This window comes from Ceratotherium simum, chromosome 4, assembly GCF_057802395.1.
Source record: "Ceratotherium simum simum isolate JZ-2026a chromosome 4, ASM5780239v1, whole genome shotgun sequence".
Taxonomy (NCBI): Eukaryota; Metazoa; Chordata; class Mammalia; order Perissodactyla; family Rhinocerotidae; genus Ceratotherium; species Ceratotherium simum.
Window position 1 is genome coordinate 78,166,571 of NC_141903.1, and position 27,923 is coordinate 78,194,493.

Consider the following 27,923-nt stretch of genomic DNA (forward strand, 5'->3'; position numbering starts at 1 on the left):
GCTCGGGAGCACCCAGTTGTTTCAGACTTTGGAAGGTGGGGCAAACCCCCTATGTGGGTCTTTGAGAAGCAGAAGTCTTCTGCAGCTGACAAGCCCTGCCACCCTCCTGTCCACACACACAGTCAACACAGTCCTGCCCCGTGAGTGTGCCCCGACCCACCGAAGTGGACCCAGTCTCTCCACAGCGGGAGCCCCACACACTCCACCACCGCCCCACACTATCCACCCGCTCCTTGTGCACGCCCTGCCCCACTGAAGTTGGCTCAGTTGCCAGGCTGCAGAGAATCCAGTCACCAATCTATGCAGGCCCACAAGTTGCCTGAGGGCTAGTTCTTGGGTGGGGCCAGTCTCTAGGGTGGGCTGCCTGCCCTGGCTGAGCTGGATTAAATAGGTGCTCTAGCGGGTGGGGCAGACCCTGGGCTAGCAGGCCCCAGGGAGAACTCCAATGGCTTCTGTGTCAGCACGCCCACACCAGGCCACAACAATGGTCGCCGCCAACGTCCCAGTCCCTGGAGAGGTCTCACCTCTCACCGAGATGCACTCAGGGCCTATTAGGTGAGTCTTTTTTCACCACAGCACTGTGCACCTTTCTTTCTGGTGATTTTAGGTTGCTTTCTGAAACAGGTGAGTTTGCGAGTGAGCCCTTTAAGAACCGGTTTTAATTTCTTTGTGAACCAGCTTTTCTGGGGGTACTGCCCAATGTTTTAGTAGCAGGCAAAGTCAGATATTATGCCGCTGGTCTCGATTGTGCTGGGTCCACAAAATGCCCACAGCGGGGGCCTCCCCATCTCAGGGCCCCGCGCCTCCAGGGAGGCTGCGTACCTGTGAGCTGCTCCCGGCGGCCGTGAAGCTGGCGGCTTGTGAAGGCGGCGTTTTTCCTCTCCGGAAGGGAGTTTCTGCCTCTTCTACCTCAACTAGGATTGTGCTTTGTTGCAGGAGTTCCTCTAATCCAGTTTTTAGTTCTGTCTCAGGGGTAATTTTTCCACGAGTAGTTGTAAATTGGCTGTGTCCACGGGAGGAGGTGAGTTCAGAGTCTGCCTACGCCGCCATCTTGACTTCATCTCCACAGTATAATTCTGAGTAGACTTATTTTCAACGAATGAAAATGGTCTTAAAAATGAAAATTCTCTAAGATACATACATACTCATTGATATGTCTTTGAAATGAAGCTTTTAATCAGTGCATTAATTTTAGAATTGTGTCTAATGATGTTGTGAGAACTCAGAGAAAAACAATAAAAAATAATCGAGATGCATTTCGCAAATCTTAAGCAAATTATACATACATTCTGTTAAAAAAAATGAAAGAAGTCACAGTTGTGAACATCAGACTCAGGATTCCTGACACGTATCCTTTTGAATTTGGAGCATTTGGCATTATATTGCAATGTAGGGGATTTGGTTTCAAATGGCTGGAAGACCTCTTGTACACTAGCACTCCAAAGACGGATACTTCTGAGCAGGAAAAGGTTTTCACCTAATTTTGGAAGCATCATGGAAGACACAAAGACAACATGATACCCAAAATGAATTACCAGGCTTCAAACTCAGAGTTTCCTTTTGAAATTGAATCCAAAGGCAAGCTATATCTTGGCTGCATACTTTTTACATGGAGGATTCCTTTAAGATTTGTTGCTTCCCTGAACAAGTGTAATTCCAAAATCTATTGAGATTAATACAAAAATAAATATTTACTGAGTGTCAGCAATGAGGGAGATGTTGAAATCTAGTATGTCCTAATATTTAGTTAAAGGGCATTCTTTTTGATCGTGGTGAATTAGGCCTATTTCCTATTACTGAGTGAGAAATGTAGCAGCCTCATGGGTAGAATTGGGAAAAATGCCAGTTATACACGTATGCACAACTACCTTCGGGGCATTTCCACATTTTGCAATCCTTCTTGGTTTCTATTGAGCAGTTTTTTTCTTTGCTTACCCAACTTGATGTTACCAACTTTGATGTTTTCTAACCTAAAAAATATAGATTTCTTATGCCTGTTGTTCTCAAACATTGGCCTAGTTTTAAAGCTATGTGAAGTACTCAGCTTTATAACAGGATAGTTCCTTTGGCAAAGATTCTTTTTTTCTTTTCCTCCCTCCTTTTCTCCCTCCATCCCTCCCTTCTTTTTCTCTCTTTCCTTATTTATTGCTCTTTTCTTCCTATCTGGAATCCTCCCCCCCATATTAAAGGTAGTAAAATCTATATTTTATTATTTAAACATTTGTGAATTCTGCAATTCAAAATTTGTCAAAACACTTGAGAGCTTTTTTCTATTAATAAATGGAAAATTAAATATTAAAGGCATATTATCTACCTATAAAAATTAACATACATTAAAAAAAAACTTTCAACATTCTTTTGAATACTTTCTAGAGCACCACCAAATCATTTCCAAATAGCGTGCTGCTCTGGGGCAGGGGTGGGTATTGTTTCCATCAGATGCCTGAGACTTGTCATCTCAGAAAGCAGTTAGGTCAAATTGACACACTGTGACTTTCTATAGTTTATTCATAGCAAAATCTGAGTCTTGTACCTTGGTGATTTCTGAAAGTATTATGCAGAAAAACTACATGGAAAATAAAAACTGAGTCAGTGTGTTTTTAAAAAATAATTTTGTAGCTCAGTGTAGTTGTATGAATAGCTTCTACATTGGTGATCCCACCCAGTTTCCCCCTACCCACGCAGCCCCTTCACCTTTGATTTTAATAATACAAATAGTGACATTGAAGAATTGTTGGCCTAGGAAAATCATGAAATCAGTAAAGATTCTTCTTTCTTCCACTGTCTATCAAACTTCCACTCAAGAAATGTTAATTTCCAAAGAAATTTGATTTTTTTAAACAGTGATAAAGCTTCAAAATAGAAGTAGGACATTGGGACATTTTGGAACTAGCTACTAGAGTGTTTTAACTGAAGTGTAGGATGCGGATGAGGAAGAGGGCATTATAGAGTCTGCAAACAACATTATCATAAAATAACCCATTTTACCACGTGAAAGTGTTTGGACTTTCTTCTCAAAGCAGAAGAGACCTACTGGAGGATTTTAAGTGTGGAGGAGGTAGTCATGACACAATTGGATTTGCAATTTAGGAAGATCCTTCTGGCTGCAGTTAAAAATAGTAGGGAGATCTCTTAGGAAGCCTTGTAATTATCTAGGTTAGAGGCAGTGAAGACTTGATCCAAGTTTGGCTGTGGCAAGGCAGAAGAGGGAAGCTACAGTAAAGATGTCAGGTCTCCCGGTCTTGGAGTTGTGGTCAGGAATACTTGGGGATTGAGACTCAAGTTATATTTTTGCTTTTAGTTTAAGTGTGGATGCATTCTCCAGTCTAACATCTGGTTTCTAACTTGTTTCAGAAATCTAATCTCTATCTTGTGCTCCAATTTTGGCATTCTAGTATTATTATACATTCATTTACATGAAACATTTAGCTCAGTTAATTAGAGTATGGTGTTAAAGAAACAAAGGGAAGAATTTACTCTTCAAACAGACCTAAGTAGTTTTGTAACCAGAGACTAGGCTTCTAATTCTTAGGAGGCATCTCAAAAAAAAACTAGCACTTGATGGGCTATAGATCAGGCTGGCCTACAGATTTGCTGAGGGCTCTCAGTACAAACATATCACCATCATGGAAACAAATGAAATGAGTTAAACTAAACTAAATTCCCAAAGTATTGGGGGCTGTTGAGAAGTCAGTAGCACCAATGTTCATTGCCCAAAACAGAACTTTGCCATAATCTCTGTATTTATATACTTATACTAGAAATCTAGCTGCAAGAGTTCCACCCCAAAACAGATTTCTATGCAAATTAACTCAAATGGAAAGAGCAGATAGTCAAAAGGTATATACTCTTTAGACTTTGCCTAATTTCTTGAGGTATTTGGTAGCTTAGAACTGTTCAGGGCATGAAGAAGTCAGGGACATTGCAGGATCTGGGGACCTTAACCAGGATTTACTGTGGAAGTTCTTGTTTGTCCTGCTTAGTTTTGAAAAGATCCTGCCTAAGAACTGTCCTGAGCTGCCTTGGGATTGACTTGGTTCCTGATTGAGCAGACAATGTTGCTAGGACAGGACTTCAATTTATTCAGTTAGGCTTCTCTCTCTGCTTTCTTCTGATCATCTCAGAGGTATTGTAGCAGCTTTCTACCAGGGGATTAAAAAGCTCAGATCTTGTTTGCCCACCTCTGAGAAACAAATGGTGAGAACAGAAGCGGCAAAATGACATTAAAATTGGTTGGCCAAGACAGCAACGGTGGCATTTGGTAGTGTTTTGGGATGTGAAACATTGATCAAGGTGGTGTCAAGGGAGTAGAATTAACGAAGGAGAAAGTGTCTGTGTTGGCAGAAGCAGCAAAATAACCTTGGAGGAGCCTGAGTTCAAGAAAGCTTGTCCATGGTGTCTGCTAGAGAGTGAATGTTTGTGTCCCCCCAAAATTTATTATGTTCAAACCTAATCCCCAATGTGATGCTATTTGGAGGTGGGCCTTTGGGAGGTGATTAGGTCATGAGGGAGGAGCCCTCATGAATGGGATTAGTGCCCTTATAAAAGAGACACCAGAGAGCTCTCTCGTTCCTTCTGCCATGTGAGGACACAGAAAGATGACCATAGTCTATGAACCAGGAAATAGGCCTTCACCAGACTCTGAATCAGTTGGCAACTTGATCTTGGACTTTTCATCCTCCAGAACTGTGAGAAATAAATTTCTGTTATTTATAAGCCACGCTGTCAATGGTGTTTTGTTATAGCAGCTGAATAGACCAAGACAGTGTTGGAAGCAGCAGCTGAAATGGTGAGCCAACACCAGGTGTGGTAGGTGGTTGGAGTGCCTTCAACTAGTACATTAAGGTCTTGTCTTCCTTGAGCAATTACAGGCAGTTGAGCATCAAAAGAGACCATGAGCAGGAAAGGGAGGTAACCACATGAATTAATATATTAGCTCTAATTGCTCCAAGGTTTTTTTTTACTACCATAATTTGTTCTACACCTTTAAATCTAAATGTAAAACATTGAGGCAGCACTCATTGTTATGGTTTTGTTAGATTTATGAAATGTCCATAAAGTGCTTAGATCTAAGCTGGCTTTACTTTATGTGCAGAGTAGTAGGTAGAAATAGGCTTTAAGGAAATCACTGGAAATTGCAGAAAATATTGCAATATGTCAAGTGATTTAAGATGTCAGGAAGGATCAGAGATTAGTTCAGTTACTGAATTTCATGCTTAGTTTTCTTTTTTGCCAAATAATACTGGAAAACAGAGGTTAGCTATTACTCTTACTTTAATACTTTTCTTCTTGATTGAACTTGACACTTTTATGTGGACCACAAAGCATACAAAATATAGCCATATTCTTCTTTTTCTAAAAAAAGGTTACATCACATAAAATTCAGACCATACACCTGTTTCTATTTCTTTTATGTTCTGATGCTGGCAACGGAGGATCTGTACTGATTCCTTATAGAAGATAGTTTTTGTAATGCCTCTTCATGCTGCTGGAGTACATTTATTTAATAATCATTTTTAAAAGCTCTACTACATGCCAGACACTGTCTTGGTGGTCGGGATACATTATTGAATAAAAAAGACAAGGATCTCTGCCCTAGAATTTACATTTTTAGCAGAGGAAGGCAGACAATAAATAGTCAAATAAGAAGGAAGTAAATTATAGTGTGTTAGAAAGTGATAAGTGCTAGAAAAAAAAGAAAAAGTGGAGTAGGCTCAGGAGGATGGTGTTATAATTTGAAGTTCAGTCTAGTCCTCATTGAGATGACCTTGGGAAAAAACTTGAAGAAGGGAAGGACTGTAACCATGAAGACATCTGGGGTAAGAATGCCCCAGAAAGAGAGAGTAGCCCAGGCAAATGTGTGTTGAAGGCAGATGGGATCCAAGTGTTTTTCCACATCCAGCATGCCTTGTCAGCCACCTGATGGGTGGGAAGTCGGGGCTCTTTCCTTCATTCAATAAATACATAGGAAATGTCTGCTCAGCACCAAGCACTCTGCTAGGCTTTTAGGAAGATTAGTGTGTTTCCTGACCTCTCAGAGCTTACAATCTATTAGGGAAAATATGCATTAAACACATAAAACCGTAATTGTAACTGTGAACAGTTTTCCAAAGTGTAAGGATGCCACAGAGGAATATAACAGGAGAATTTCACTTAACCTGGCAATCAGCGTTGATTTTCTTGAGGAAACGACTTTCCGGTGAGACATGAAGAATGAAGACTGAGCAAGGCCAAGGAATGAGAATCCCTTTCTAGGTAGAGGAGTGAGCCTATGCAGGAGGGACTGAAGCAGGAAGGAGGCCGGCAGGCTTATGGAAGTAGAAATAGGCCAGTGCGACTTGAGCGTGGAGAATAGGAAAAGATGCTAGAGTTGAGGCTGTGGCCAGATGACGCAGGCCTTAGACCATATGAAAGAGTTTAGATTATATCCACGGGGCCAAATGAAGCCACTGAATGAGTTGTATGGGGTGCTGGAAATATAGAAAGGGTAGCTAACTGGGAATCACCCAAGCTGGGTTCTACTGCTGACTGTAATACTAACTTGCTGTGTGACTTGAGTAAGAGAAAAAAATCTCTGGGCCTCAATTATTTTATATATCTATATCTATATCAATCTCTATGTCTATATCCTTTTCCACATTCCCATCTATATCTAGATGTATTTGCTAGATTACTTTGTCTCTAGGATACTGTAATAGGTTAAATTGTGTCTCCCCCCAAAAGATGTTGAAGTCATAAGTCAGTACCTCAGAATGTCACATTGTTTGGAAATAAGGTCATTGCAGATATGATTGCTTAAGAATAGGTCATACTAGATTAAGGTGGGCCCTTAATCCAACATGATTGATGTCCTTGTAAGGAGGGGGAGATTTGGAGGCGCCCAGAGGGAAGACGGCATGTGAAGACAGAGGCAGAGACTGGAGTGATGCAGCTACAGGCCAGGGAGTGCCAAGGCTTGCCAGCTTAACTAATTACATCTGCAAAGACCCTGTTTCCAAAGAAGGTCATATTCACAGGTACCAGAGATTGGGACTTGAACATATCTTTTTAGGGAAACAACTCAATCCACTATACCCCTTATTGTTCCTATTCTCTGAAGAATTGTCTATACTCACAGTTTTGAATTTCTTACCATCCTGTTTAATCCTAGATAATTTGGTTTCTATTTCCACCACTATAAACTAGCTGCCATGACAAAAGTCACCAATGATCCCCTAATTGCCAAATCCTTTAGATAATTTTTAATCTTCCTCATACTTGACCTTTAAGAGACATTTGAATCTCTTGGCCACTTCTTTCTTCTTAAAGCTTCTCTATCCCTTAGTTTCAAACCCACATTAATAATTTTCTTGTACTTCTCTAAATTTTTAATTTTCTTTGTGTTCTTTTCTTCTGCCTGCTCTTAAGCATTGGTCTCCCAAGAGTCCTATGCACTTTTTTTGGTTCATTCATCCATCCCTATGTCTTCACTCACCAAGTGCAAGTTGATGACTTTCAAATTTGCATCTTTAGCCAAGCCCAATTTGAGTTTAAGATTACAATATTGAAATGCCTATTGGATATCTCTGCTTAGCATATCCAAAACTAAACTCATTGCCTTTATCTCCTAACCTATTCCACTTCCTCTATTCTTTATCTAGTAAATAGCATCACCTTCTACCCCTTCATCTGAATCAGATACCTAGAAGTTTAATTAGATCCCTCTGCCACTGTTTTCCTTACAATCGTTTAGTCACCAGTCCTTCTTATTTCATTTCATCTCCATTGCAGTGGCATTGGTTCTTGGAACGTAGTTGGTCCCCTCCCATTCCCAGCTTTGCACATTCTCAGTCTACTCTCCACTTCACCACCAGGGGGAAATTCCTTCACAAGAAACTTAAGATGTAAATCTTCTGCTTAACTCCCTGAATTGTCTTTTACTGCTTAGAGAATAAAGTTCAAACTTCCTAACCATGGTACCCACGATCACCCTTCTGCCGATAGCCCAGCCTATTTCTTACCCGCCAGCCTCTAGCTGATGCTTCACCCACACCAGGTGGCTGCTGCTCTCCGAACTTGCCAGCTGGTTTTCACAGCACTCCGCCTTTACTCTTCCGCATGCCTATTAATAAAAGCCCCTCCCCCAACCTGTCCTGATGAACATCCTTCGTCTTCCTTTAAATCTAACCTCTAGCATTATATTTTCTGTGAGTTTCTCTGATTGTTCCCATTCCTCACTCAAAAAAATTGCCTCTCTCCTTTGGGTTGTTCTATCATATCATCTGTGACACTCGAAGGCTTTAATGAGTGTGCATCTGTTTCCCTGTCTACACTGCAAATACATTGAGGGCAGGAACTATCTTTATTGATCTTATTCCCAGGACCCAGAACAGTGCCTTTCCGTAACTAGTGCTTAACGAACATTTTTTGAAGGCATAGGCTATGCAATTTCCAGGTACTTCATTTTTAAAAGGAGCCCCGTGGTTTTAGGGTTTTGATTTCTTTATGAACCAAATTACTTCTCTGAGTTATCCAAGAAAAGGCAAATCTTGAAGAACATCCAAGAAAGAAAAAAAAATATCCAGCTGAATATGAAATCACTTCATAGAGTAATAGATAACGAAATTTCTACGTTGAACATTGAAATTTCGCCATAGTCTACATTCTAATCTGCTTTGTAGTTAATCACTTTTGCTTTAGAAATTCTAAATTGATCAAAAGGTCATCACTCAACTCTCAGTAGACACCTTAGGAGGGAAAGTATTTCTTTAAGTCAGCAATGGCTGATGAATTAGTATCTATTGTCTCCAACGGAAAGGAGTTAGTCCACTTTTCCATGTTCTAACCCTGGAGGACAGAGGGAGGTAGTGACTGTAAGGAGTAAGCATTAAGTCCTGCTTAAAGAGAGCATGTCAATAAAGGTTTCCCCACAGTGAGGAAGCTGGTCCCAGCTCGTTTTGAATGCTTAGTGCTTTATTACATTGTTTCTGGATGGCTTTCCTCCTTTCTTTTCTTACTCCTTGGGCCTCTCGTCTCGGGTTCAGTAACACTGTAGAGATGCTTTTTGACAGACAAGAGATAATCTTACACTTGACTTCCAATATCAAGGCATTTTAACTGGCACACTTTATATTGAATAATTCATGGGTATTCAAGCTTTACTTCACTCCGCAAAGAAAGTGCTTTCTCTTAGCAGCCACAGTAGATATGAGCAGCTAATTCATTATTTAAAGAGATTAAGTATTAGCAACTGGTCCTGGCTCTTCAGAGCTCTCTTTATTCCCTGTGCTCGTGTTATCCCCAGCCTCTCAGCTGCCTAGAACAGTTTTTAGATTGATTTTACCATATTTAAGTCTTTTTAAAAACAGATCTACCCCAAAACCTCCCTATTTTCAGACTGCTTTGTCCTATTTTAAAAACGTAGAGCTCTGTCTGTTAGAACTCTGTGAATCTCTGCAGGCTCACGGGAATACATACAATTGCAACACTTTTTACTTTCAGTTAAGAAAATGTGGCAGGTGGGAGGAATGTAAGAAATCCGAGTTTGCTCACATTTACAGACCACTTGCTGCAATAGGCCAAGGAAGGCTCGGGCATTTTAAACAGGTGGAGAAAGTGGATGAATCCTCAACTTTCAAGTATTGTTACTCTGAAAGGAAAAGTCCCCATGGAGAACTGTCCTCTTTATATTTTCAGAGAAAAAGAGAGGAGGAAAGGTTTCAAATGTCTGTTTCTCTTTTGTAGACAGATCTTCAGGTTGGATCTCATTCAGTACAAATTTTTACTCTTTCATTTCCAGTTAAGAAGAGAGAGGAAAATTTGTCAAGAGGTTATGAGGTTTCACTTTCCGTGAACCTTGCCAGAGGGTAACATAACAACGTAATCGGATCTGGAATGGGAAAATAGTGAGAAATGTATATATATATGAAACTTCTTTTAAAAAGTGACTGATTCTAAAGAAATTTATTTCTAGGATATGAAATGAAAGAGAGCACTGGAAATCACGTTGCTTAAAGCACTAATAAGTGCTTTTCTTAATTTTACATTGTAGATTAGGCTTACCTTTTCTAGGAATGTTTTAAAGTAGATATTCCACTAGAGTGATAAAATACGTTGATGGTTTTATTTCTACTCTACATGGAAAAACTGGGTGCCTCTAAAACTAAGGAACTATTAACTTGTATAGCTTTCTCTTTCCATTTAAATTATTAAAGGGCATGGATTGTAAATGAACTCCCTATACCTCCAGTATGATCTTGCATTTTGGGCATCTTTTACTTACTGCATAGGGAATACATTACGTGCATACTTCATTCATCCAAAAATTTCTTGAATGAGAACATCGGAAAAGCATATAGTAGATGATCAATAAAAATGTATTTCTTGAATGACTTCAACCTTAAATAAGCCTAGGTCTAGACCATACTGTGGAACTCCTTGTTTTGAAAGGTAGAAAAATGAGTGAGCATCACAGATCAATTGCCCTTTTATTGTGTTAAAGGCAAGGTCCAGTGTGCTGACAAATAACAGACAAAAGACGCTATCCTTGCCCCATAAAACTTAGTGTCTACACCAGCCTAAGAGCCATCGGAGAATAGAGAGGAAACTCATAGGAGACTAGAGGACCACCAAGGTTATTCCCAACCCTGAGATTCTATAGCTTTTTCTTATCTAAAATGCAACAAGGAGCCCAAATTGAAGATTTTTCATGCAGGAGAATGCACGATGGTTAGTAGCTTGGGTTTTGAAGTTAAAATGACCTGTGTCTAAAATATCGTTTTACCGTGTAGTAGCCGTGCAACCTTGGGAAAATGGTGTAATCTCGCCAAGCCTCCTTTTCTCATCTGTAAAATGAAGATTTTAATGGTATCTACCTCATAGGTATGAGAATTAATGAGATAATGCTGGAAAATTGCTTAGCATAGTGCTGAGCATATAAGCAACATGCAATAAAACTCTTTTCAAAGAAGTATTTTTGGAAAATTAACTGTCACTGACATAGAAATTTAATTTGCAATTGAGATTGTAGAGGTTTAGCAAATTGCTGCATTGTACAAAATTGGGAGTTTTATGAAATGCTGCTATATTTTGTCCTAATTTAAATAGGCATTCCAGGGCCGGCCCCGTGGCTTGGTGGTTAAGTGAGCGCGCTCCACTGCTGGCGACCCGGGTTCGGATCCCGGGCTCGCACCGACGCGCTGCTTCTCTGGCCATGCTGAGGCCGCGTCCCACATACAGCAACTAGAAGGATGTGCAGCTATGACACACAACTATCTACTGGGGCTTTGGGGGGAAAAAATAAATAAATAAAAATCTTTAAATAGGCATTCCAGATCAGTTGTGCCAAAAAGGAGGGAAAATATTTGCCTACTACTCTTGGACACAGTTATCTATAGATATCAAAAGAGACCTGCTAACTATGGGACCTAGTAGCTACTGCTTCCATTAGGGTGCTTTTATATATCTTCATTGAGGTAAAATATATTTCAAAAGAAAAAAATGTAGCTTTATTCATTTTGCAGTTTTGTAAACATTTTTAAGTTTTTGTAAAAGTTTGATATTATGTACTATGCTATGTATTTATTATTTTAAGCATTCAACTGAAATAGAGATGGGAATTGAAAATTTTGTTTCTTGAATGGGAAAAAGGATTGGACAATGAGAGCCCATCTATTATCACTCCCTAGTTTTAAAAACTCATTTAGGAATCTATATTGTGAGAAGTTGAGATAGCTTGGGTTGGAAACAAAATCTCTTCTCCAAGAATCAGAATTTAAATTGTGGATCCCAGGTGTAAGATTTACCTATCATATCATCCATCATACAGAATCAACATTTTTCTTCTATTTAATTTCTTCTAGAGACATTTTAGACAATGTTAACGTTTTTCTAACACACACACCTATACATACACATGCATTTATAAACACAAAACTTTCAAATGTAGGCAACGACTCCCACTTTCTCTGCATTGATGAAATCTCAATAAAGAGGAGACAAAATGGGGAAGACTAAAATATCATATATTTATAAAAAACTTATAAATCATTCTAAAACTTTACAAAAGTAAGCTATTTTTTTCCTTTGTAAGCATGCTTACTTTTAGTATGGATTAAAAGTGCTGACAGCCAGTCTGGAGGAACAAATTGTGTTTGGCAGTTCTCATTTTCAATTGGCGAAGGGAGACCATTCCTCAATGGTAGGGTCGCCTAAGGGATGCCGAGTTGAGTTCCACCCACAATTATTGAATGCTGACAATGTGCCCTCCTTGTCACATATGCTGGGGACTTAAAAAGGAACCAATTAAATTCAAGGACCTAACACTGCCATGAAGAGCTCTCGATTGAGGGCAGATAGTAGAATATTTGTGTTATTTTGAGCAAGTACTCTGTTGCTAATAATAGTCAAAGAGCTAAAGTGTGGGAATGACATTAATTTTTCATCTGTCTACGAGGATTCAAGGTTATTCCCATAATGATATCATTTGCACACATATATGTGCTGATATGATTTTGAGAAGGGTGATAGAAGTAACAGGTAGACCGAGAACTGCATAGATTCAGCAGCCTATAGTAAGCAGCCGTTCCTGCTCTACAGCTAACAGTTGTATGCTTAGAGTGTTTTGTAAAATTTTTGAATTTTGATATTACAGTTACTTCCACTGTCTTGTAAATTTTACCCATGAATACATTTTTAATGAAAAGAAGGTGAGACTAGATACAATAAGGGTGCTTAGAGTTTTACGTATATGCTTTGTTGAGAATGATGCTCTTTATATAAAAATATGTTACAACCTGTACATTCTATATATTCTAATAAAAAATGAATTATATTTATTTATGAATATCCCTTAGTATTACATACTTGTTTATCTTTTTAATGTTGTTTGTTGAGTAGAATTCTAGAAACTTCAAATTCATATTTAAGAAATGTAGTTTAATGTTAAAGAAAATATATCATTTATTTTTCTCTATAAAACCATTTTTTGAGAGCTTTAAAAGTATGCTATAATTCTCATGCTCTAAAAATAGTTTTTTGAATGCTATACTAATGAAAAAAAGACAGTATTTGGTTTATTTTTCTGATTTTCTTTTCTCTTTTTTCCTTTACTTTTTTAATTTTAAACAAATCTAGTTTTGCCACTGAATCTTATGGTTCTTGGAAGCATCATTCGCCACGCAGAATACAACGGAAAAAAAAGTTGGGACACAGTGGCCTAGTGGATTTAAATTGTAACTTTTCTCCAAATGTGTGATTATCCTATAAACACTATTGCAACAATGCCTGAGATTGATTCAACTTTTGATACTTGGCCAGCTACAGATCTTGCCTCTGTTACTGTGGACCTGTCTATTTTCCAAACCTCAAATTTCCTGATTTTTGTCATATCTGTTTTGGCATATGACAAGATGGCCTACTTCTTTGAGATACTAATATTAGGGTTGAGAAACTCTTTCCAATTATTGACCAGTTCTGTCCAGACAGGGTAAATGAAGACCCTTTCCAAATGCTCTTTGGAAAGAAAGAGACATATTTAATACCTAAGATTTGATTCATCAATTTTTATTTCAGTTGACTGCCTTACAGTCTAAATTCCACATTTACAAGAAACTGAATTAGCATATACGGGATGATTCAAAATAGTAAGATATTCCAGAATTTCTACAAAGAACAGGTGTGTTTTGAAATAAGGTGAGCCTAACAGGCCTGAGAAAGCTGAATGTATCTGGTACTAAACAGACCCATAGGAAAATAAAGATATATTGTTCGCCAACTTTGGTGCCAAAATTGTGAGTTTTAAAAGTTAAGTATCAAGATAGACGTGATAAAACCTTAGAAATTATGTTGTCAAAAGAGGGAAAGTAAGAGAAATAAATGAATCACCTAAATTCTTTTGGTAATTTTTAGTGTATTTAAATGTCTACAATGAATAAACTCAACAAATAGCAATCGTTGTAGGATTCTAGTCTTTATAGTGACTCATCTTTATGATTATTGGTATTCTAGCATCAACTCATTAACATTTAAATGATTTGAGTTTGAAAAGTATCTCTTTCCTTTTAACAACTTATGAATTTTGCCACCTCAACTGTAGACAATTTTCAGAACAAATGTAAAATATTTTTGTTTACTGTCCCATGGGTATCATCTTTTGAAAAGAAGTTCAAACCACGAATTCTACAACACTTGGATCAAAACAGAGTAGAGTGTGGTATACTCAACTTTTGTCTCCAAAGGCTGTGCTATTACCCATTAATTCAAGTTCATGTAGATAAATTTTGGGCATTTTTTCACTGATAAGCATTGTTTAACACAGTGAAGATGTCTAAGAGAGCTGGATTAGAATTACCTCAGAGTTTCATAATTGTGATGGTTGTTTTTGTGTTAGTCAAATGTATTTTTTGAAAGTTAACTATTAGCCATATTCCTTTTAATTTTTTTACTGAGATATAATTGACTATAACATTATATTAGTTTCAGGTGTACAATATAATGATTTGATATTTGTATACATTGTGCAATGATCACCACCATGTCTATATCCATTTTCTTGTCAGCAACAAATAACATAGATAATAGAAAATACAAGTATGCAAAATATAGTTATAGTATGTTTGGGAAACATCAGGTGGATTTCTGTTGTTTATTATCTATCCATCTATCTATCTACCTATAAAATTTCTTTTGCATATGATTACCAATAACAGGCCAAGGTTAAAATCTGGCCATGTAAAATCTGCAAGATAAATCATTCTGCATGTGGGAAATCAAAGTGATTTCTTGAGATACAATATATGGGGAGAATTTTGTCAGACCCTAGGCAGCCATTTTACTAGAGTCCTAGGACTCAGATTATAAGAGAAGAAGCTCTGTGCTTTTCAGAAACATTTATATATGGGGAATATGGCAAAGGAAAGCAGACGTAAAGTAAGAAACTAAGGGTTTGAACACTTCAATTCTTCTCTTTAGTTTGTTGCAGTTCCTGAGACTGACTGAGTAAATCTTGAAATTTATCTACTTGCTAAAGCCTATCTATGCCGTCTACCATGTAACTGTGTATCTACCAAAGAAACTTTAAATGTATACAAATACGAGTTAATTGCTATTGTCTGGACACACAGTATTTCATATAAATACGTAAATGACTTTTCCACATAACTGAAGCATAACTCTATGAGAACTACACTTAAAAATCAACAATTTGAAGAAAGAACATCTTCAAAGTAAGAAGTGCATCTGGAGCTTCCTAAAAAGAACCCACGGGCCATAATTATCTCCTGCCACCTCACAGTTATAAAATGCCTTGGCTCCTAATACACCAAAGGTTGTAAGAGCCTCAGAAGAGTTTTGCTTCCTCCCTGAGGAGTTCGTAGGGCTATGCTCTGGGGCACTGGTATGTCTGCTTTTATACTTTATTCTGTTTCAACCACACTCTCAATGGTCACTGCTGTCCATGAGCCTACCTTTCAGATGGCTCTCCTGTTGATCTCCTCTCTCCCCTCTACCATAATTTGCATATTCTATACTGCCTTAGACTGAGAATCTTAGCTTAATAGAATTGTCTCAAAATATTGGTTTAAGTAGGCTCCAAGGAAACTTCTGGATATCTATTTCATGATTATAATAGAAGGAATTGTGTTGAGAGAATTGTTGGAGCAATTTTATTCTTTCCACTTCTTCCTTGTTTGTATCCTATGGGAGAAGGAGTTGATAATATAAATGATTAAAGCACAGGCCATTTATTGGGTCACATTTACAAGTAGGGAGTGTTACTATACCTCTAACGCCATGACCCATCCATATCCATATCCTGTCTCGAGCACTTTTGACTTCCCTGTATTCAACAGATCAAACAGGATTTACTTCCTAGAGACAGACCTGGCTCACTTGTGCTAACTTGTGTGCACTTTCTCTTTCTGTTTCAGCCCTTCTGCATCTGTGACTGGGTAGGTCAACCATGTTGGGTCTGTTTTGAGGGACCCCAAATCTTAGTTTTTGGGGGGAGAAGAGCAGGAATGCTTGTTTAGACCTCATGTCTAACCTTTGCTCTTCATGAGAGAAGTTGTGTAGGTGGTAGGTTGGGTAGTGAAGAGAGAATAGGGGGTCCTTTACAAACTAATAAAGTGTTCATTTCCCATTAAGTTATTGTTCCTTTCATGCATAATTCCTTGGCCAGAAAACACAAAGAGAAAGGATGCAAACCCCTCCCTCATCCCTGATATATTAAACAAGCATTTTGTTTGTAGATTTTGTGGTTTGTATTTTGGCTGCTTGGAGACTTCTGGGATTCTTTTTCGTATTCTTGATAGGTTAAGCTTCTTTTAGTTGAGTTCTGGATATCTGAAGTGTTATTCTAATTGTTTTAAGACAATAAATGATGCTTTAAAATCTAGAGACTTGAACTTTGTTTAAGTCTTATGGAGGGGATGAGTATTAAGTAGAATTAACTTTGTTACCGAGTTTTACCTACTCAAGTAAAATTTTGAGTTAGAGAATCAGTTACAGACTTTCCAGGAAAGCTTAAACCAAATAAATTTCAATGAAATTTCAGGCAAATTACTATTTTCTCTTAGATCTATAAATAGGAAAAATACCTGAGGTCAAAGCTAAAATCTAATTCAGATCACTTGTGTTAAGCTCCATTTAAAAGGTTCATAATTTTTTCATTAAAAAAAAAGCTTTTTTTTTTTTTTTTCCATTTCATTCTACAAAATACTCTCCTTGTTATGGAGATTTTGGTCTTTGGTCTAATTTGTATAGCTGGAGCCAAATTGAATTGCCATTTTTGAGCCAAACTTGTGATTGACTGAATTGGGCCATTATTACTGGAAAGAGCAAAGAATGTTTTGCTGAAGCACTTGAGGTGTTGAAGACATAATGTCTGCAAGCAAAAAAAAATCAAAATTATTTTTATGTGTAATGATATAACTGGACACTTGTTGTAACTATTTTGATCAGAACCCAAAGAAACAAACACAAATAGCTCACATTTTACTTTGTTAATGTTGTTGAGACATTGCTTAGGACTGGGGCAGGTAGGGCAGGATTTAAACTGCTGAAACTACAGAGATCTACTTAGCCTAACACACTGTTCTGAGAGACACAGAGGTTCTGTTTTGAATTACTAAGCTATTACTTTTGAATTTCATGTAGTCAGATATCCCAGAGTTTCCATTTAGCATTTACTAAACCACTTATAGGATTTCCTTCTGGAACTAGCAGAACTCAGCTCTGGCAGGGACCTGATAAAGTTCTAGCCCTGGATGAGAGTAAGAAATAAAATCTCTTTGCAATCCTGTCTTCCAGGGAGGATAGATAAACAAGTCCCACAAAAAATGTATGTCTATTGTATTACTGTCTTCAGGAGGTTGGTTGGTTTTTTTTTTCTGCCCACTGCAGTGCATTTTGAGGACCTCATACCAGCTGCTACAAAGTTATGCTGTTCTAAAAATAGAAGACATTTACAAACTCTAGTAGCTTACATTCAAAATATTAGACTAATTTGAAATTAACTTCAACCATATAAACATCTAAAGAACTCTTGAACAACAGGATTGTATTATTACTATTAGACAATGCTCAAGGTATAGGAGGGCAAACGCATAGTCTGTTCAGTTATGTCTCTAAAATACCTTTGGCTTGAAGTTATTAGCCTATATGGCCAATTCAAATAGCTGGTTGGAGAACTCAAGATGTCAAGACATACCTCCTGTTGTAGCATTTATTTTGTTTTAGCTTCATGGAATACAATTATTAATAATAGAAATATTCAGAGCTAATGTTTTTTATAAGAGATTTCTATTATACATTTAGTTAGCTTTTAATAAACATGTCATGGAACTATAGAATTTCAGATTTGCAAAGAATTTCAAAATTTACCTGCTGAAGTTCTCTCTCTGCTTAAAATAAGACAGTATTTCAATCATTTGGGAAAACTGTCTACCCTTCCTTAAAATTCTCCTGAGAACTGTACTTCATTTCGGGAGTTTCCAAACCAATACATCATGTTGTACTAGTAGGTTCCATACATGCAATGGCTTGTTGCCATTACAATTCCTTAAATTGTAGGCAGAGGTTTGGGAGGGGATCCAGGGGTATGTTTGGAAGGAGTGCACTTTATCTTGCTTTTAGCCTATTGCTTTTTTGGCAATACCTTCCCCAGCCCAACCTAATGAAACTTTAGGGAAATGAGACGTTTTCCTTTTCTTAAAAAATAAAAAAAATGGGAGGACCCCAGTTTTATGTTACCATTGGGCAATTTTACTTTCTCACAACTTTTACACTCCGTCTACTTATACGAATCTACTCTAAATTCTTTGTGCTCCAACTGAGTCCTTTCTGGTCCTTAGAAGAAATAGGGAAAAGCTGCTCACGATCACTGATTCCACAGCGCTCTGTGTACTTGACGACTCTTGGCTCGTGGCTGATCTGCTGTGACAGCAGCAATGTGTGACTCATCAGGGGCTGCCTTTGAGTCAGCAAGTGATAAGACAACTGGCTGTATCTCTAAAAGACTCCTCAAGTCTGACGCTCACACTCACTGGCTTAAGAGCACAAGAATGAACAACAGAGGATGATTTCAGGAGAGGATTTGTCCTCATCTGAGTCTTCAGATTACTTTTGTTTTACTTTGTCTCCCAAACCTCATTTCTACAAGTTTGACCCACTTGCTTCCTGATACATAAAGGTGACTTCTAAGAAGTACTGCATTTACTATAGACGAGAGGCAGTCCCACACGATGAGGGACCTGAGGGATGCCAGGAAGAGCCTTCCATCAATATCGAGTCGGCAGAACCAGAAATTCCTTGGGAAGGAACAGAGATTAGTGAAAAGAGCTTTGGAGACATACAGCTCTGGACTTGAATTTCTGCTCTTTCACTTAATAGCTGATGGGAAAGTGGGAAGGAAAAGGTTAGAGATGATAACAAAGCTGAGGTGCTAAGGACTGAGTGGAGGCACCATATGCCAGCCAGGAAGGCCCTGGGCATATATGTGTGTATATTGGGGAAAGTTGGGTAACATGAGGGGATCATAGAAAAGGTAAGATGAGTTAGCACCAAGGACAGATACTAAATGCTTTCATAATGAGAACAGTAAAATAAGAAGTGGGAAAGAATAGCTACATCTGTTTGTTGGTACTTAAATGCAGTTATTAGATTTATTCATTCTCTCTCTCTAAATATATGTATTCTAAAATTTTTATTATATATATCTATATCTATATATATCTCCTATGAACCTGCTGCGTACTAGGTATTGTATCTTTCAGGGTATTTTTGCATGGATTATCTCATTCTCTGTCCTCATCAAGTTCTGACAGAGAGAAATTTTATCATGCCGCGGTATGCGGGGTCATAAGAGTCTTCAGGGGACTGTTGTAAGGAGTGATGTCCTAAATCTTGATCTGGCACCTTTCCACGCGACTTTGGGAAGAGTGTAGAACAACAAAGCTTCGATATGTCATGAGTAACACAGGTGAGGGTTATTAGGTACTAGAAGGTATGAACGATACAGCCTCATGAATGTTGAAGAAGAAGGTGTCTCCCTCTATCCCTTTTCTGAAATGTCCTGTGCCCTGGAAAAAGAATCTTGCTCTCTTGAGGAAGTTCCAGGGTATCTGTGAGCCCATTTGCAGAATTACATTAGCTGCATGTGTCCCCAGTTGGAGGTTGGGTAGATAATTCTCCTGAACAATTCTGTGAGGCCCACTCTCCTTTCAGGTGGTAAAATCAGGATCTTTTAAAGCACTTCTGTGGACCGATTATAGTATAGGAGTTACAAAGTGAATGAGCATTTACATTTTTAAAACAAGCTATGTAGACAGACACTCAGGAAGGCATTTTTCCAAATGAAGGGGAAATGGAGAAACAAATTTTGAAAAAATATCATCAGAGATATTATCCATTATCATTAAATATAGATACACAATATAGAATGCAATTAATGTTATTTTTGATTCCTGGCAGAACTTGAGACAGTGGTTTGTCTGACTGCTACAGGACATCAGTGAGCGGGTCTGGGACTCATTGGGGAGGTGAAAGAAGGAGGAAAAACTGCCAGCACAACAAATAGAGCCCCTTGGTGCAGACGGTTAATGCACTGTGTCATATTATGGTGGGAACCGTACATCTCTGTGGTCATGAAGAGGCCAGAGGGAAACAGGGCATCCCAGCTAGGATGTCCAAGGACATAAGAGGTTGTGAGTTTTATGAGAGTTCAGTATGGAGCAGTCTTTGGAAGACAGCCATTAAAACTTTCATTTTAGCATTAACAGGTTCAAACCATAAAGGTTGGTGAAAGCTTTATTTCAAATGCATTATGGAAAATTTCAGAGCAAATCAAATTTAAGTTAGCAGTATTTATTTAATTTAGTTTAGGAACTAAGAAAAATACATCATACATAAGGAAGCCATATAAATCCTCTCTCTAACCCTCTTCAATGGCTTCTCAATGCTCTTAGGAAAAAATCTTACTCTTTGTCATGACCTTTTTACTAGGTCGTGGCCAACTGGTCTTGTTTCAGCTCTTTAACATGGCAAGCTCCTTCTTGCTTCAGAGGATCATCTTCCCCAATCTCTTTTCAATCTAAGTGCTGCATGATTCTTCAAATTTTAGCTTGAATGTCACCTCTTCAGGGAAGCCTTTTCTGATTAAATCAGACCTTTCTTCGCCTCCCCTTCCCCTTCTGTTATTCTTATTTCAGCCCCATATTTTTCCTCCAATACTTTTTACAATTTTCCTTTTTTTTTGCATTTTTTGGCCTGTCTTCTATACCGTAGTATAAGATCCATGAGGGTCGATTCTGTGTTTTTTTTCCTCCCACTGTATTTCCCGTGGCTACTAGAGTAACTGGTAAGAAGAGATACTCAATACATATTTGATAAAAAAAAGAATTAAAAATGTCAGTTATTCATATTAAATTTGCAACATTACAAGAATACAGAGGACCCAGGTTCTGAAGTTTCTTCCATTGGATACATTCACAGCAGACATAGGGTTTGAGGAGGCAGGCTAGGCCAAAAATAACGCTCTGGGGACATAGCAATTTGTATGGTTCTGATGTGTTTGTTGAAATGTCTAATAAGGTTATCATCATGAAAACTCTGGGGAAGTTTTGTGAGCTGATTGAAAAAAACAACAACGTATAGTGCTACTTTAGGTCCATACCATCTGTTACAATAAATTACTTTAAGTCCAGAAAGGAACTGTGTTTACTTGCTTCTGGTGTCATTTCTCTTTAGTTCCCTGGAACGCTGAGAAAATGAGAGGAGCAACACAGTGTGGAAAGCATTCACTCCAGGTCCTAGTTTTGCCTCATACAGTCTTTGCTCCACGTAACAGGCATCGGCTATACACTGGTGAAGAGAGACAGGATTCTTGGCCTCGCAGAGCTTCTAGTCTCAATTTTTATTGGGATTTTCCTCTTAAGCCTGTATCATTTGCCCAAGGGCATCTACCTGAGCCAAAAAATTCTCCATAAATGACTGTGGTCACTTCCCCATGAATGTCTTTAAGCGTTTTTAGTCTGATATCTCTCCACAGTTTTCTTCAGTGTTTACCCTTGTCATCTTGTTCCAATGCTACACGTTTAGTAAAACTTTAGTGGAAAGTCAGCATTTAGGGGAAAAAAATGAACTTTGAAATAATAAAAATCTTGTTACCAACATTTTTTTTTAATTGGAGAACAAGAATAACTAGTTACGTGAAATTATATTTTGGGAAAAAAATGATTCTGGTATGATTTCCTTGCGTATGTCCCCTTCTCCCCCCACATTGGTGTGAAGCACCCAAATTTAAAAAAAACAGCATAAATAAAACAAAAGCCACTTTATTTTTTGCATTATAGTATACAGTATATATCCCATAAATTAAACCTCTCAATACCTGTCAATAACATAAAAATCACTCAGTATAAATTATTTTCATCCTTTATATATAAAAATAGAATACACTGAACATATTATAAGCATCAATTATCATAATGTTTTTAAATTCATAATAGTCTCTAGGAATTTTGAGATATGAACATTTTATTTCTCAGCAATGCACTGATTTTTTCTATTTATTTATAACAGTGTGTCTGCTTTTCATGGTTTTTCTGCATCTCACCACATGTAATTTCTTATTTTCAATTTATTGCCAATATTGCCTACAAGTGTTCCTCTTTCTACTTCATATTTGCATTTCTAGGCTGTGGTGATTTTTAGATACCAGGTAGCCAATTATGTTCATTGCTCTTAAAGTAAGAGTAAACTTTTGAATTTTTGGGCATAAGATTCTTTTGTGACTGAAGTGTATAAAATTAAAGACATGGATTTTGTGACACTAATTTTGTTTCCTCAAAGTCCTTTTATTTACTTACTTTTTCTGGTAAAAGCTGTATTCTGGACAGTTGAGTTCATTAGTTGGACAAGTTCTATACAGGAAGAACATAACTGGGTTTTAGTTCTCTGCTTGTCTTTGCTTGGATTTTGTTCCTAATCATATGGGCTCAAAATTAGCTCTAATACTTTTATTCATATCTCTTATGAATCATTCTAAATAATGTCTGAAAAAAATGGTACATGAAACCAGGAATACGGTCTCCTTAACAGTCTTCCAAAACTAAGCAAATCATCTTTGCTTTGTATCTTTTTTTGGATGCATGAATAAAAGTAAAAAGAAAAAGGAACCAACCTCAGAACGTCTTCAACAATGTTTTAACGCTACTGAACCGTACAGTTAAAAATGGTTAAGATGGTAAATTTTATCTTATGTGTATTTTACCACAATTAAAAATTTTAAAAAAAGGAAAATAAAAATAAAGGAAAAAGAAAAGGAAGAAAGGAAAATCACTTGAAAGTCGCAATGATTCCACTCTAGGAAACACTCAAAAAAAAAAAAAAAAAAGGCAGCACATTCCATAGATATGTCAGCATTGCCTCAGGGAAAAAAAAAAAGAAAGAAAAACAGAACTAATAATAAAAGTGACATGCAAGCAAGACAACTCTAATTATTTAATTACAGAATTTAGAATAATGCTGTTACTACATTATTCTGAGTAGCTATCAAGACAGTAGCAATTATTTAACCACAGTGTCCAGAATCACATTATTATGGTCTTTCAATGATGTTGGAAGTTTGTAAGATCCTGTACAATACATAAAATGTTAGAAAAATAAATAAGAACTTCTTTATCCTACAGGTTTGGTTGGAGAATAACATAATTCAAGTTTGAAAGGAGAGAAGAAAGTCATTGGAAGAAGAAAGGGTGAGATTTTATTGCATAACACTTAATTGCTGCTAATAGGCGCATTAATGCTATAATAAAGAACGTTTTTAAAAAGTAAAATGACAATTAAATATAGAATTGAGAACAACTTTTGCAATAGAGTTTGGGCGACATCAAAATAAAAAATTTGCCCTCCAACATTAAATCCTTGTTTTTTTGCTTTTTAATTTTAAGTATTTCCAGACTCACAAAACTCTTGCAAAAATGGTATTAAAAGTTCCTTCACCCATCTTCACCATATATTAACATCTGACATAATAATAGTAGAGTGTTCAAAGTCTGGGAATTAACACTAATATGTTTCTACTAACCAATCTACAGGCCTTATTCCAATTTCTCCAATTTTCCTCCTAATGTCCGTTCTCTGGTCTAAGATGCAATCCTGAATCCCCAAATTGCATTTAGTTTTCATGTCTCCTTAGTATCTTCTAGTTGGGGCATTTCCTGTATCTTAATTTTTCATTTTGTAGAATAAATCTATCTCAGTTTGAGTTTGTCTGATGTTCTCTCATGGTCAAGTTTATATTACGCATTTTTGCCAAAAATTGTAGAGAAGAGATTTGTGTCCTTCTCAGTGCATCATATTAGAAGATACTCTTTAACTTCTGACACCATAAAATGTCTCAAGCTTATATTGTGTTTTCCCCCAGCTCAGCCCTGGTTACTTTTCTTGGAGAGTGGTATTTATAAACCAAAATCTGGATGTTCAGCATGTTCATTACTACTGGATACTCTTTCTTCTAGACACTCCTAGTGGACAGAACTAGAAGAGACACACACACATAGGTTTGTATGTATATATTATATATGCATACATATGTAGACGCCTGCACACCTACATACGTATACGTTTATATCTGTTTCTATATCTATCTGTATTAAAAACAACTACAACAGAGTTTATATTGATACATCCAATTCTAATCCAAACCAACCAGGTCCATTCTAGCCTTCTCCCTTACCTTATTTGTAAATCCTTTCTCTGACAATGAGATAGCTGGCTCTCATACCCAAAATGTATTTAATTATTTGCTAAATTCTAGACTACACGCAAAAGTAGTTCAACAATTGTTAATCTATACTCCTATGAAAAACAAATTTATTACTTAGAGTACAATACTTGTCTTTGCTCTCATAGTATACAGGAAAGTACTATTTTCCATGGATACTGAGGTTAGTTATCCCTACTTCAATAAATTTAATACATTGTTTCATATCAGATAGAAAAATTGTGTTTTGAGAAAGAAGAACACAATATGACTGATGATCATTTATATGAAAAACAGAGTGAATGTATCTGGGTGCCTGGGGCTATAGCAACACTCAGTACTTATTCTTTTATATTTTATTTGGTTTTTAATTTTTTCATCTACTATAGTGTCTATATTAGACAAAATATAATTTTTTTGACAAAAGCCCCCTAGTATTCAATTTAAACTGTAGTAGCCAAAAGAATATTTTCTTCTTATTTTTTATTTTGATTCATGTAATTTACAAAAGAGGTTTTAAAGATTAATTTGGAGAACTATGGAAGAAAGCAAGAACACAATTTATGTATTCATTTTTAACATCTGCTTTTTTCTGATTATGAAAGTAGTAAATGCTCATTGTATGAGACTGATAAAGAAAAACATTATAAGAGCTAGTAAAAACCATTTATTATGTCATTATCTAGAGATAACCACTGTTAAAATCCCAATGCATGTCCTTCACTTTTATATATAGGTATGTGAATAGCTATATGTATAGTTTTTAATTATGCTTTTTTCACTTTTTATTACATTATAAGCAATTTCCTTGTTGCTAAATATTCTTCAAAAACTTAATTTCCAGTGGCTGAATATTATTCCATCAAATTCCATAATTTATCTAGCTATTCTCCTAATGTTGGGGATTTAGCCAATTCCCAATTTTTGTGCTCTTATAAAAAGAACTTTATGAATGACTTGCCTCTGTTATAAAACTTTATATGTAGTTGATGGCAAAGGAACAGGTTAGTACAATTAAAACGTAATAAGCAAAATTAAAAAGATGGTTAGGACACCTTCAGGGGAAAATAAGTGACAAGACTTTTTGTGAATGAAAGAAAATGAAGAAAGTGGAAAGGACAAATTCACACCAGGTGGAATATAGAGTAAGGCTGTTCTGCACTGAGAGGATGTGTGGTAGAATGGGTTGACCCTTCCACAATGTTTCTGCAAAAGGAGTTTTACTGGGTCTATCAGCTAGTTTTTGCTGTGTAACAAACCACCTCAAACTTTAGTAGCTTAAAACATTACACTTAAAAAAATTTCTCACAGTTCTGTGCATTGGTGGGGCAGTTCTCTTCATCTGGGCTGGCTTGGGCTTAGATTGGATGGTCTAGGATGGCCTTGGTCACGTATCTGCTGCTTTAGCTGGGACAGCTGGGGTCTCTCCCCATATGGTCTCTCACCTCTCAGTGAGGCTATCCTGGCTTATCTACACAATGTCAGATGATTCCTGTCTGTTCATGACAGTCCCTTTAAATTTCTCCTGTGAGGCCTATCAAAGATTAGGCAGAAATAAATGCTTAAATTGGTTGGTGGTCAGTCTGTTTATGGAATTGTTCCATTTCAGTTGTTTTAAGACTTTGCAGTGTATAAAAATCACCTTTGGAGCTTCTTAGGAAAAATTCTGATATGTGAGCTTCAGGTCCAGAGTTTCTGATTCAGTAGATTGCAGTGGGGTCTAAGAATCTTATTCAAAATAAGTACTCTTAGGCTATTCTGATGCAGGTAGGCCAGATTTTGAGAAAACTATTCCAGGTTATGACTCAGAGTATTACAAAAGCATAAGGGAAATTCATGAAATACATATGGATGATAGATATAGAGATTTAAAATTTGGTATCCTGACTTGAAAAGAATAGGGTGTGTTCGTTGCATGCTTTTATTAAGAAAATCCGTTTCCTTTCTCTCCTCTTGTTGTTGTTGGCATTTCCATAGCAGTAAAACAGGCCAGCCTGGAAAGCCTAAGATCCAGAGACTGGAAGTGGTTTAGAGTTGAGTGAAATCCAGGAGACAAAACTCAAGAGTAAGACCAGAGGTCTGTTTATTATTTTGGGGAAGTGCATATGGATTATAAAATCAGGAAATCATTCAAAAATCAAAATACAAACAAGCAAACAGACTCATATGGATGAAAGTACTATTAACCAGGGACTAAATAGGATTCCAGATGTGGCACACAGAAACAAGAGGGAAAGAATAGGTGATGGATGGTGACCTAAGCATTAAGAATGCTAGATTAAGAAGGGTTGCAGGTGGATGTTAGGAATGCACTTAATGCGGTATGAGGATTCAGGGTCAGAAAATCCAATAATTTGTGGAATGTGGTATAAGGTTGGAGAGAGTTGTCCAGTTCTGGAATGCCAAGGTCAGAGTAGAATTAGAAGTAAGAAGGCTTCTTAGGTCTGATCCAGCAAATTACGGCCATAGAAATGTTTAAATCCTCCTCTCCTAGGACCAAAGGCTGACTTCCAGGATTAGAGGGGAATGGTAAACAAAATCGTCAGGAAGGACATTCCCCGGGATATTTCTCTGTTTTGTTCCAGGTATATAACTCTAATCACGTAAGATATTAAATCAGCCAGACATCACCTTTTCTTCTTTAGTCACTTCTCTCCACCCTTCCCCCGACGTCAAGCAGGAACAGTCAATCGTTTTATTTCTGTTGTGGCCAGTATTTCTATTTATATTAAAGTATGGCCACTTTTCAACTACTGGACTCTTCATTTCTTGAAGCAGGTGATTTATTTATCTTACTTCTCCATTGGACGACACAGTGCCTTGAACATAGGAGGTGTTTAACAAATGCTTTAGAAATATGGGAAAGAAGAGATTAGTTAATTTAAATAAGAGAACTTTAAGCTTTTTTTTTTTTTTCAGGTGAGGAGGATTGGCATAGATATTTTGTATGTGGGATGCCACCACGGCATGACCTGATGAGCGGTGTGTAGGGCTGAGCCCGGCGTCTGAACCCACGAACCTGCAGACCCATGGACCTGTGAACCCACAAATCCTGGGCCACTGTATTGGAGTGCACGAACTTAACTACTACGTCACTGGGCTAGCCCCCAAGGGAACTCTAAGCTTTTGAGGCTGAGATCTCAAAAGACTCAGGACTTAAAGGAAGATACTCAAAATGTATGAAATACTTGGTTAATCTCTTTAGTAATGCACCTGTTCAAGTCTTTTGCCCATTTTTAAACTGGATTGTCTATCTTTTTTTTTATTGATTTGTATTTATATATGCTGGTAAAGTCCCTTGTCAGATATATGTATTGCCAATATACTCTCTCACCCTGTGACTTGTTTTTTTTCAATCTCCAGACATAAAAGAATTATATCGTATGATTCTGTTTTATGAAGTTCAAAAAGCCGACAAAACTTACCTATTGTAATAGAAGTCAGAATAGGGCTTACCTTTGGTCGGGGTGGAGGGGGGGTGATAATGACTGGGAAGGCGCGAGAAGCGGCTTCTGTAGTGTTAGTAATATTCTACACTTTGATCTAGATGGAGGTTCCATAGGCATATACTTTTCAAAAATTAGTCAAGCTGTGCATTTAAGATTTGTATACTTTATGTTGTATCTCAATAAAAAGTAAAAGTAAAAAAAGAAATTAAATGCATGAAAGAGCCTTTTAAAAC

The 27,923-nt window shown here is 37.2% G+C and overlaps 1 long non-coding RNA gene across 1 annotated transcript; it reads left to right on the forward strand.

The window, feature by feature from the left end:
* The first annotated feature begins 341 nt into the window (after positions 1 to 341).
* Positions 342 to 27,745, forward strand: LOC147917344 (uncharacterized). Its single transcript, XR_015552094.1, has 3 exons — positions 342 to 555; positions 23,166 to 23,231; positions 27,161 to 27,745. It is a non-coding gene; the product is annotated as an uncharacterized LOC147917344 (long non-coding RNA).
* Positions 27,746 to 27,923: the final 178 nt, after the last annotated feature.